The 12783-nt window shown below is 42.9% G+C and overlaps 1 pseudogene across 1 annotated transcript; it reads left to right on the top strand.

The window, feature by feature from the left end:
- The first annotated feature begins 4931 nt into the window (after positions 1 to 4931).
- Positions 4932 to 8755, top strand: LOC309974937 (bolA-like protein 2; annotated as a pseudogene). The gene is made up of 2 exons: positions 4932 to 5057; positions 8239 to 8755. The product of its transcript is annotated as a bolA-like protein 2 (transcript).
- The last annotated feature ends 4028 nt before the right edge of the window (positions 8756 to 12783 follow it).

The following is a 12783-nucleotide window of genomic DNA, read 5'->3' as shown; positions in this document are numbered from 1 at the left end:
GCAAAGGATGGTTTTCATAACAACTACAGCCTCTGCCTCAAGGATCAGTGGGATCCTCCCTGCCTCCTTCCCGGGCCAGGTGACACAAGACTGCCAGGCTCTGGGGCCTGTCCTGTGTAAGGCTCGGGTGTCGCGTGTGGGCGTTCCCCGGCCAGTGACAGGGAGCCACACCTCCCCAGTCTGAACGCTGCCCGGCTTCCAGGCGAGTGGACCACACAAAGCCTGAAAGCATGTTTCACCTAAGCCCTGGGCCCCGCACAAGAGGCTCTGGAATCCCAGCTACTCCTCATCCCTCTACTGTGGCTCTGGGTGCCCGCCAACCTGGCTTCGGGGAGAACGGAAAGCCTTTCACCCAGAGCAGGGAACGCAGAGCTGGAAGACGAGAGGACCAAAGGCAGACTTCTCAGGCTTCTGACAGTGTTGCTGGGAGCTGGACTTAGCTGTCCGTCTTTCTTTCCTCAACATGTTCATTGAACACTGGCTTCAGTTATTAAATACCGTCAGCACCACCTCCAATGTAGATGACACGTTTGGTTCCCGTTCTTGAAGCCTGGCTCTAATGTCCAAGAGTTTAAAGATCTTTTTTTCTCCTGAAGTTTGATTACGGTTTAGAGCACTGTAGTTAATAGCCTGAAAGACCCTGGCACAAACTGGGTCGACTGGGTTTTGCCTCACACATGCACACTGTCTTTCCCTGTTTGCCCTGAAGGTCAGTCTTCCCTCCGATTTGAGGCTGCTCAAATGATCCAAGTGGTACAGAAATCATAATTTCTGTCCCTAGACCTCAGATAAATTCCCCCAGGCAATTATATTTGACGTGGCTGCAACATCAGGAGAATAAAAATGGCTGCAATCCTCTTGATGCTACTTGAATTTTAATGCATGTTGACTCTCTTGACAATGTGACGTTAATTTAGGGCTATAACAAATACTGCATATTGAAAGACATGTTCTTCGCTTCCCTTTGCTTATTTTGTGTACTTACAGCGAAATAAGCTTCAGTTATTATGGCAAAGCCTATTGAAAAATGTATACATCGATTTTAACACAATCTATAGCATACAAAGAATCTTCTTCAGGAGATCTGATATAGTCAAACCAGTTTTCCTAACATCCCAGATTCCCTAATTGTTATTTTATGCTATAGTGTCTAAAAACCAAATCACAGAAGACGTTGCAAGAGGCTTTTTTTAGGAGAATGGAAATCCCCTAGCATTTTACCTAGGATCCCAGAAAGTCATTTCTCTGGAGAGCAGTGAATACTGACCAAAAAAATCAGACATGGTTATAAAATTTGCACAGTACTGGTACACAAGGTACTTATATTCCTCCAGGCCTCCCATATCTTGACCAGTTTGCTCCAAGAAAGGTCTTTTCCTCTTTCGCTAGGTGTTCATTCCTCCACAGGTGCTTACTGGGCACCTACTTCACCCCAGCGCAGTGTGAGGTCCCTCCTCTCAGGGAATTTACGTTCTGGGTGATGACAGCTGGTGCGAGGACTGCGGAAGAAATAAATGGGACAACACGATGGAAACTTGGAGGGGGTGGGTCTCGACTTTGGACATGAGCGTGTCCTCCACTGGTACTGTGTATGCCTGGCTGTGCCTCTGAGGGAAGGAAAGTGACAACGTGCCCAGGTAGAAAAGAACTTCTAACTACATCTTTGTCTTCATAACTTTTTTTCTAATTTTAACAACTAATTTTGAGGGTTTTTTTTTTTAATTTCAGGGTTTTTTTGAGCTTTTATTTTCCCAAAATTGAATTATTGGGTTAGAGAATATTAACTAATGACTACATATATATATAACAAATTATATATGTGTGTATGCGTATATATTGTATACAGGTGTTTGTATATACGTATATCAAATATTTGTGTGGCATATGTATATCATATATGCCACACAACATATATATATACACATAAATAGAGATCCAAATAAAAAAGCCCGCACCAGTTTATACTCCTATCATGAATGTACAAGAAAAGCTATTTCACATTTCTTCTAATCTCCTTTAAAATGCTTGCAAATTTGATAAATATAAATAGTATCCAAGTTCTTTCATTTTTCTTTATCATGTTTTTAAATATAATATTGGAAAATACAGAAGAATATGTGACATGTACATACGTTACAGAACAAAATAACACAGGTGAACCCATAACTCAGCCAGTAACTTGCATCCATCCTGAATAACTCCTCTATCCTCTTGCCTCTTCCTCACTCCATCCCCAGGAGAACCTGTATCCTGTATTTTATGCCCATTATTCTCTTATCTTTCTTTTAAAATAACTTTATCATATATGTATATATAACTGAATAATGTATTAGTGAATTTGGTTTTTTAGCCTTATAAAAATGATATCATACCTAATGGAGTTCTGCAACTTGCTAGTTCACTCAACATTATGTTTCTAAGATTCACCTATGTTATGGCACATAATTTAAGTTCATTTGTTTTTTCACTGTTATATAATATCCATCATTTTCCTGCTATATAATATCCATCATTTTCACTGCTATATAATATCCATCATTTTCGTGTTGGGTTGTTTTCAGGGTTTTTTTAAATTATAAATCCATATGAACATCTCATAAAAATCATCTTGTGTATCAAAAAGCATTCAAGGGCTTCCCTGGTGGCGCAGTGGTTGAGAGTCCACCTGCCGATGCAGGGGACGCGGGTTCGTGCCCCGGTCCGGGAAGATCCCACATGCCGCGGAGCGGCTGGGCCCGTGAGCCATGGCCGCTGAGCCTGCGCGTCCGGAGCCTGTGCTCCGCAACGGGAGAGGCCACAACAGTGAGAGGCCCGCGTACCACAAAAAAAAAAGCATTCAGTATAATGCTAAATATTTTTGCAATGTACCAACGGAAACATCAGCTGTACCAATGTACATTTCCACCAGCAATATATACCATTTATCCTCATTCTCTCCAACACTTGACATGGTCAGACTTCTTCACTGTTGGCAAGCAATTGTTGTGGGTATAAAATAACATCTTGCTGTGGTCTGACTTGATATTGCCCTGATTACTAATGAAATAGAACATGTCTTCTCATGGTTACGTGCCATACATATTTTCTCTTCTGTGAAATACCAGTCCACCTCTTTTGCACATTTTTTCATTTCTATTTAGTGATTTATCTTATAGATTTATAGAAGTTCATAGCATATTCTGGATTCTAATTCTTTGTTGATTGTATATATTACAAATATGTTCTCCCAGTGAATTACTTAATTTACGTTGACATTATGGTATTTTTTGAAGAAGTCTTCATTTTAAAATAGTCAAGGGACTTCCCTGGTGGCACAGGGCTACAAAGTTGTAAGTCTTTATATCAGCTAGAGCAAGTTCATCTACCTTATGCTTCTTGACTCTTTAGAACGAACCTGTCAATTTTTTTAATTAATTTATTTATTTATTTATATTTGGCTGTGTTGGGTCTTCGTTTCTGTGCGAGGGCTTTCTCTAGTTGCGGCGAGCGGGGTCCGCTCTTCATCGAGGTGCGCGGGCCTCTCACTGTCGCAGCCTCTCTTGTTGCGGAGCACAGGCTCCAGACGCGCAGGCTCAGTAGTTGTGGCGCACGGGCCTAGTTGCTCCGCGGCACGTGGGATCTTCCCAGACCAGGGCTCGAACCCGTGTCCCCTGCATTGGCAGGCGGATTCTCAACCACTGCGCCACCAGGGCAGCCGGAACCTGTCAATTTTAATGAAGATTTCATTTCAGATTTTCTTTGGAATTTGGAGAGAATAAACAACTTCATGATACTGAGTATTCCTTTCCAAAAACATGAATATTATTCCATTTTCTTGGGCGTTCTTCAATGTCCTCCAATAAGACCTTATGATATTCTGCATATAGATCTTGCACATCTTTTGTTAAAAGTATTCCTAGTGTAGCAGGTTGCCAGTTGTCTCCAAAAATCCATCCATCTCTTCCTGGGCACACAGCCACCCAGAGAGATTCTACTCACCCCAGGAGTGATGGTACAGCCTCCAGGTAGCGCCTACTGAAAGAATCACTGCTTTCCCTGGACTCAGCTTTTCCTCACCTGTGCTGACCACGACACTGATGTGGAAGTGGCCCAGTTCTGATAATTCAGATGAGTACAGGACTCTCGGGAATGACCTAGCAACAAAGTGAAAGGAACCCAGGTCTCTGGATGACCTGTTGAAGCAGAGCTGTCTGCCAGCCTAGACCAACCACACTAGAAACTTCTCTTTTATTTAAGCCATGCTATTCAGGGGTTCGTTATGTTATGCTATGTTTTTTACACGCTGTTAGATTCTGTTTAGTAATGTTTTACCTGGAATTTTTATATCTACGCTTAAGAGTGAGATTGAACTGCAATTTTCCTTATTCTCGTGTTCTTTCCTTGTTTTGATGCCCTAAAGTGCATTAGGAATATTTCCAGCCTGTCAGTCCTCTGGAGGAATTTACATAAGATGAAATAATTTGTTTCTAGAAAATTTAATTGAACTCATCCGTAAAACCATCTGGATTTCATGTAGTTCTTGTTGGGAAGAATTTTTACTGTGAGTGATTTCATTTTAACACTTTCTTTATAAATAAGTAATGAGTGCTACCTCGATGCAGTTTTAATTTCCGTTTTATATTACTAATAGAGTTGCTCATCTTTCCATATGTCTATTAATTGCGGTTTCCTATTTTGTGGGTTGGCAGTTTATTTCTTTTTCCCATTGTGATCATTTAGATTAATTCAGCTTCCCCTCCCAGTGTGGATGGAGTACCATTCTCCACCCCAGTGATGTTGGGCTTGGCCATATGACTTGCTTTGGCCAATAGAACAATAGCAGACATGACACAAGCAAAAGGCTTTAATTATGCTTGCTCAGATTGGTGTATCTCTTGCACTAGTGCTGTCACCATGACAACCAGCCCTGGGTAATCACTGGCCTTAGAGTGATGAGCACACTTGGAACAGACCTGTACCCAAACTGCATCCTGGAGCCAAGCCCAGCAAACTTGGAGCCTGAAGAAGCAGAGTCACCCAGCTCAGTGCAATCTAAGTCAGCCAAACAGCAGACTTGTGTGAGAATAGATGCTGTTGTTAAAAGCCAGTGAGTTTTAAGGGGACTTGTTATGCAGTAATATTGTAATAATAGCTGACTAACACATCTATTATCTATCAGCGTGTTAGAGAATTTCTTATCATTTTTTGTAATCATTAGCTTATATAATTTTAATAGATAAATTAATATTCACATAATTTATATAATTATTAGTTTATTGCTGTAACTATCCCCCCGCCCCCGCTAGAGTTTGTCTTGTATTTTGATGGTGTTTCTTAATTTTCCACATAGGGAAATTTTACTCATTTTTAGTTAAGTTTGTACATTTCTCCCCCTGTTGCTCTTCTATTCCTTTTGAACCTAAACAGTCTTTCCCAATTCTGAGATTTAATAAATAATCAATTCCATTTTCTGTTTTATAAAACTTTAAAAGTGTGTAATTCTCTAATCTATCTGGAATAAGAGAGGTGTATTAATCATTCCTAGACCCTCTTATTTTTTTTCCTGAGTTCAGTGTGATATATCTAGGACCCCTAAAAATTAATCCCAATTCTAATTGGAAAAATGTTTAAATTGAAAACTCATTAGGATTATATAATAGTCACCCTTTTAGCTAACGGCTTTGTTTTTGCTTTAAATTTTTAATTAAATTGGCACACCAATTTAACTATCCCAATTACTTTGTGTTTAACCAAGCTGAAATTACACTTTCATTTGCTGTCCAATTCCTCTAGAGAATTCAAATTCACCACAATCTTTTAGTAACCCACAGCTCTGTTCCTTATTAACCAAAATAATTCAATCACTCACAAAATTTTTTACTATTTTTTCCTAGATTATCTTACAATCCTCTTATCTATACAAGTTGAAATTGAAGGAGGCATACTGCACTGTTAGAAGGACTAGAAAAACGCTGTGTGAATAGCATCACTGTATTGAAGGTATCCTGCTGTGAGTGAAGGTGTGTCCCTCGGTGGAGCCTTCCCGGATTCTGTAAGGGGAATTTGCTGCTGTTCTCCCTGTGGTCCCGTAGCACAGTATGTATGGGACTTGCATTGCAACGTACTTTTGTTTACATGTTTGTTCACCCCATTTGAGTGTGAGTCCCCCATTGGCAGTTACTCATTTCTAGTTGTCTAGCACCCATCTTGGTACTTGGCTCATAGAAGATGCTCAGTACCTATTGCTTGATTGATCAACTGATTGGAAGATTGCAATGGGTGATAGTAAAGTGATGGTGGGCAGCCTATTTGGGTAGCTTCCTTTCTCTTTCCTTTCTGTGAGACCACGACCAATATATAATTCATTTAAACTCTTATACCAGGTCATTCTTTTATATCTCCCACTCTAGGTAGTTATTGGAGTGCCCAAAGACCACACAGGAGATAGGAAAGTGGGGATTAAAAACTTCTCCCCAGTTTCTATAACTAAGTTATTCTAGCACCATGATATATTGGAAGGAGCACTGAACTAGGGGTAGGGAGACTTAGGGTCCAAGTCCAGCTCTTCCTCTTAATACCCAGCTTAGAACAGGTCACTTCATTCCCCGGGGCTGCAATTTTGCCATCTGCAAATTGAAATGTGCCACTGCATTGCACAATCTGTTAGGTCCTTAGGACTTTAGTTCTGTACAGAACTACTGAGGATGAGAGTCATTCATCAGGCAGCCACACTGCATAGTGGAAGGACATGGGGCTTTGGAGTCAGGTGGTTGGGGCATTGTATCCAGACTGTCAGTTACTAGATTAACAACCTTGGGCAAGTTATTTAGCTTCACTGATGCTCAGTTTTCTGTGGGACGTATAATACCTCTCTTGCAAAGCTGCTGTGAAATTTAAATGAGATAAGGCAGATGAAGCCTGTGGCACTGCGCTTAGACTGCAGTAGAGTCTAGACAGGAACCTTAGTTGTGTTCGTCACACCCCTGTCCTTGCACACAGAGGAAGCTCATCTTTCACCTTTCACTGATGCTCACATACACTGCACACACACGTGCACACACACACACACACACACACACACACACACACACGGTGGAATAGTTAAAGACAGCAGAAGTCCAATTTTAATGACTTTTTTCCCATGGTTCTAGTACCATCATTGCCAAAAGGAGAGGCTATCTTACAGGCAGTGATTTAATGGTTAAACGTTAAATTCTTGATGTCTTACAATCATTAAATAAATAGTCCCTAGGTAATTCCCCCTATGTCCAATAAAATGAAAAATCACCTGATATATGGAACTTGGAAACTGGAGTTATTAGGTTCTTTAAATCCTGGACACAGATACCATTAAAGTGTGGGTCCCTTCCAATAACTTTTTAATTATAAAGAATATTTCATACACAGTAAGCAATATTACAAGATGGCGCAATAAAACAGTATTGCCAACAGTTCCAAATGTTATGTTTCTGCTGTACTTTACATCTTGGGTCTGGATACTAAGGTTTGTGATTGCTTGTTTTAAAACAAAACCCATCTACCTACAAGGCAATTCACTTTGGAATCGGTTACTCAAATTTGCAGCAGGCTTCAAAGCCCAGAGGGAGAACATTGATGATTCAACTATCCCCTCAAATTGGGTTTTGAAATTCGTGATTTGGGAGCACTCTCTTCACTGACTTTGAGGGAGCGCTAACACCTGGTCTGCCCAGCAGAGGGCAACAGGACCCGAGGAAAAGCAGCAAGAGTATCAGCAGGGTTTTAAACTCAGGCTCCCCAGGAGGGGCCACCCAAGGCCAGGGCCAAGGAGGATGACACTCCTCCCGGCCACGAGGAGCACCAGGGCCAGTGCAGAATGGAAAGATGGGTGCCTTGTCCAAAAGCACCTCAAGCCCACTCCCCTGGACCGCTCTTGCCCGGAGACAGTGGGGACGCCCCCCTCCATTCACGCACAGCTCTTTAGATGTCACCTTCTCAAGGAGACCCTCCCCAGCTAAAACAGCATCCCCATCCCCCTCTAAGTGGGACCTGACCCTGTAACCAGCTTTATTTTTCCTCCAAGCACTTACCGCCAACACCTGATGTATTATATTAGTCTGCACTTACTAGAATGTCCACGGGAGCAGGAATTTTCTAGAGTTTTCGGTCCATGACTGTATCCCCAGCTTCTGGAATGGTGCCCAGAATGTGTAAACACTGGACTGTTGAAATGAGGATATGTCTTGACAACCACTGATGATACAAAAGTAAAAACCAAAGAATATCAGTGCGGCAGGGGCCCGAGTTGCAGTTCGTCCCCGCTTGGGGACCACAGTGGAACTCAGCGCCCAGCACCTCCAGGGAGAAGCTGCACGGGGACCTGGAGATGGAGCACGTGCAAGTGGGGGACACGACTCCCAGCTGTTGCGCGTCCAGCCTCCGCGTCCTTGTGGTGTCGGCCAAGTTCAAGGGGAAGCCGCTGCTTCAGAGACACCGGCTTGTGAACACTTGCCCAGCAGAAGAGCTCCTGCACATCCATGCCTTTGAGCAGAAAACCCTGACCCCGGCGCAGTGGGCCCGTGAGCAGCAGAAATAAGGGACCCAGACCTGCACACCTATTAAATTATGGATCAGGGCCAAAAAAAAAAGAGGAAAACAAAACAAAACAAAAGAATAACCAGGGCAAGGCCTGCAGGGCATACCTGTCAGATCAGCAGATGGGATGGGAAAGACTATCCCTTTACCTGAATGCAGATTAGCTCTGAAAGCAGAATGCCGACTGCATAGAACCATCATATTTTCCCATCACCTAATCTGTGATACTTTTACAACGTCCTTGGAGAGTGACTGCTTCACTCCTTTTACAGGTGAAATAAATAAAGCCCAGAGAAGTACAGAATCTTACACAAGATTCCAGAGTCACACAGCTCCCGTGGCAGAGGCAAATCAAGAAGACCAGAACTGGGCTTCCCTGGTGGCGCAGTGGTTGAGCGTCTGCCTGCCAATGCAGGGGACAGGGGTTCGAGCCCTGGTCTGGGAAGATCCCACATGCCGCGGAGCGGCTGGGTCCGTGCGCCACAGCTACTGAGCCTGCGCGTCTGGAGCCTGTGCTCCGCAACAAGAGAGGCCGCGATAGTGAGAGGCCCGCGCACCGCGATGAAGAGTGGCCCCCGCTTGCCACAACCGGAGAAAGCCCTCGCACAGAAACGAAGACCCAACACAGCCAAAAATAAATAAATTAATTAATTAAAAAAAAAAAAAAAGACCAGAACTCAAGCAAGACTGACGTCTATCCTCCTGCTCTTTCTGAGGTCACGCTGTTCCAGACGTGCGGTCTGCAGTCTGACCTTTTCATTCTATCCCAGGGTCAGGAAGATGAACTTAGTGGCCCAGCGCCTTGGGAATTGATTCAGCTTGTTTGCAGAGACCAGTCAGCTTTGCCTTGGATTCAGTTCATTGTCAACATATCAGTAATTCTTTTTTTAAAAAATAAATTTATTCATTTTTATTTATTATTTTTGGCTGTGTTGGGTCTTCGTTGCTGTGCGCGGGCTTCCTCTAGTTGCGGCGAGCAGGGGCTACTCTTCGTTGCGGTGTGTGGGCTTCTCATTGCGGTGGCTTCTCTTGTTGTGGAGCACGGGCTCCAGAGTGAGTGGGCTTCAGCAGATGCAGCGGGTGGGCTCAGTAGTTGTGGCCCGTGGGCTCTTGAGCGCAGGCTCAGTAGTTGTGGCTCACAGGCTTAGTTGCTCTGTGGCATGTGGGATCTTCCCAGACCAGGGCTCCAACCCGTGTCCCCTGCATTGGCAGGTGGATTCTTAACCACTGCGCCACCAGGGAAGCCCAATAATTCTTTATTAATAAGCCCAAGCATGTGACATTTCTGAGCAATTGCATATTGAATGTCAAGGGAAAAGATAGGGAGTGCATTGTGTGTTGTGAAATATTGCAATAGACAGGCATATTACAAGTTATGTGATTCTAAGCGTTGCTTCATAAATGACCCTTGATCTCTGGCTCCTGTAGAGTTCATGATCTGGCCCTGAGCTGGCACTCACTCCAGACCACATACTGTAGCTAACTAGCCACAACTATGTTGCACACGAGGCTTTCCTTTGTGGTGAACTTTAATATTCAGCTGGAGAAGAGACACTCTTATTCCTTTAATTGTGTTTTTCTAATTGAATTGCAAATTGTAATTGTTTCTTCCTCTTGAAAGATCTTAGGTTTCATCATTGAGTTCCTGTGCTCACATATCATCTTAACTATTTTTAAGACTTTGGCATGACTAAATAACCAAATAGACCTTGCCCCATAGATAACTTTTGGATAAATATAAAATTTCCTCTTTGACAATAATCTTCTCACAACGTGACTCTCTAACAGTGTCTGATGTATAATTATTACAAAAGGGACAAGAATAATACGTCAGTGTAAACAGACAAAATGACATGTATTGTACCCATATCTATGAACCACTATATTTCTCCTTTCCTGATCTTTAAAATGGAAGAAGTTCCATTTGACTCTGCTCTACTTAAAGGAAGATTATGAAGATTAATTGAACACTCTTGGAAAAATCAAAAATATTATAGAATAAATTTTGGCAAGCAAAGTTACCAAGTTAATAATAAACTTTTTTACAACATAGCTATCTCATAACAGCTTGATAAAGATGATGAGATTTGTAGAGCACAGAATTTTAAAACTGGGGGAGATTCCAAAGGTTATCTGGCTCAAATTCATTTTACAGAGGAATAAACAAAAATGTGCAGAAATAGCAAATTTGAGACACTGTTTTAAAGTTTTCCTTTGATAGACTAAGATTATATAATAAGTTATGTTTAGAGAGGGAATGAAACTTCCTATTTAACTCTAGGCTACAGCACAATAGTGAGGCCCTAGCCTCTCTTTGAGGGGCTCTGGACTATTTACAGCAGCTTCTTTATTCTTCATACATCAGGCTTCCCAGATCCTTCACGATCCTGATAAATTTTAAATTGTCAGTGTCCTTCTCAAAATGACTAAACTTAGATCCTCAATCCTATTCTCACCATTATAGGGAACTGTGGGGTTGGTTCCACCTTGAAACCCAGATGGATCTAATTAATGCAAACCAAAATCACATCCATTTTTGGAACGCCCGCCTAAGCTAAAACCGCTACCTAGGCTTCTCCTATGAAACTGCTTTAAACTGGGGCACAGCTGTCCTTTTTGTCTGCTTGGGAGCCATCTCTCCTGCTTCTGCAACAGCACCCCACGTTTGCTTTGGGGAGTTACCACTCTAACCATCTGAGAGAATCTTGGAGGGACTGTCAATACAGATGGCCTGCCCTCCCCTGCCCAAGAGGTGGGTATGTGAGTCAAGCTAGACCAACCAGCTGCCCTCTCTCCAGGCAAAGATCTTGACTCAGAAGAAGCTACGAAGAAGCAGGGGCGGTGGGGTGGAAGGCAGGACCTGACTGGTTTGAGTGGGTGTGCTGAAAAGATACTGTCCGTCTGTCAGTCACTTCTAGTTTCCTAGATCCTCAAAGTTATTCTGGTTTGGGAGCTTCCAGATCTTGATTCTCCAGCCTTTCCTTCGATTCTATGAGTACCCCCTGCATCTTTTGTTAAAAACAAAGTCAGTTTCTGTTGCTATTAACCAAAATCTCTACCTGGTACACCTGGCCTCCAGGCTATTTTCCGGTTTGTTTCCTTGTGTGTTTTCTGCCCCTCATCCTCTTCTATCAGAGATGGAAGCTTGTCTGCCCTGTTCATTGCTGGATCTCCAGAACAGAGAATTATGTCCGTAACATGGGAAACTCTCAAGAAATATATGTTGGATAAGTGACTGATAGACAACTCCCTAAATAATCCAGTTGTCAAATCTGAGTACCTTGGGATGATAAACTGAAAAAAAAAAAAAAGTTTTGTTGCTGTTGTTTTCGTTTTTGTTTTTAATTTTTTGGCTGAGTGGCACGTGGGATCTTATTTCTGTGACCAGGTGTTGAACCCGCACCCGCCGCAGTGGAAGTGCAGAGTCTTAACCACTGGACCGCTAGGGAATCCCCAAGGGTTTTTTTTTTTTCTTTTTTTAATAAAGGTCTATTACTTTATTAACCTGAGCTCATAAAAGAAATGAGGAAAAATGTCTATAAGAGAGGACGTAAGACCTGATCCTCACTAACTCAATGCAAGTCCTGTTTTCTGCCAAATTAGCCTCAGAATTGAGCAGCTGGGCAAAGGGTGGCGAGGACCTTGTGACCAAGTGGATGGTTCAACTCCTTCTGCCTCGGGGGAACGGAGCCCCAGGGAAGGACTGCAGCTGCTGTGGCCACAATCACCCCCCGCCCCCATCCCCCAGCCCAGCAAGCCAGGGAGAAAAGCAAGCAGCTGAGTGGAAATGATCCATGGAGAAATGGCTCTGCATTTCTGCACTTGCTGTGTGATCCATGATAAATTTCAGGTGGGCCTAAGACTGGTCTTGGTTTAAAAAGAATGAGGAGAAGCAGCAAGAAAGGGAGGAGTTGTCCCAATAGGATTATTGTGGCCAGTGTTTGCTGCTGAAGATAATTAGGTGAATACTGAAGCCTTTGGCACAAGAGGATGCTCCCAGACTTGCCACCCCCAGGTAGGATATAAACAAAATTCGAACTATTATTGCTTTGGAGGCCTTTAATAAACTATGGAGGGGATATGAAGTAAAGCCCTGTGTTACAGAAGAAGTGTCAGTTGGTTCTTACGCCTCACAGGGGCCTTACCAGAGATGCTTCTTAATAATGGCTAATGTGAATGAGTGTCTGTTGCATCCCAGACCAGATGCTGACTGTGCTAAGTGATTTGCAT

This window comes from Leucopleurus acutus, assembly GCF_964270905.1.
Source record: "Leucopleurus acutus genome assembly, chromosome: 18".
NCBI lineage: Eukaryota > Metazoa > Chordata > Mammalia > Artiodactyla > Delphinidae > Leucopleurus > Leucopleurus acutus.
This window is presented reverse-complemented; position numbering and strand designations above follow the sequence as displayed.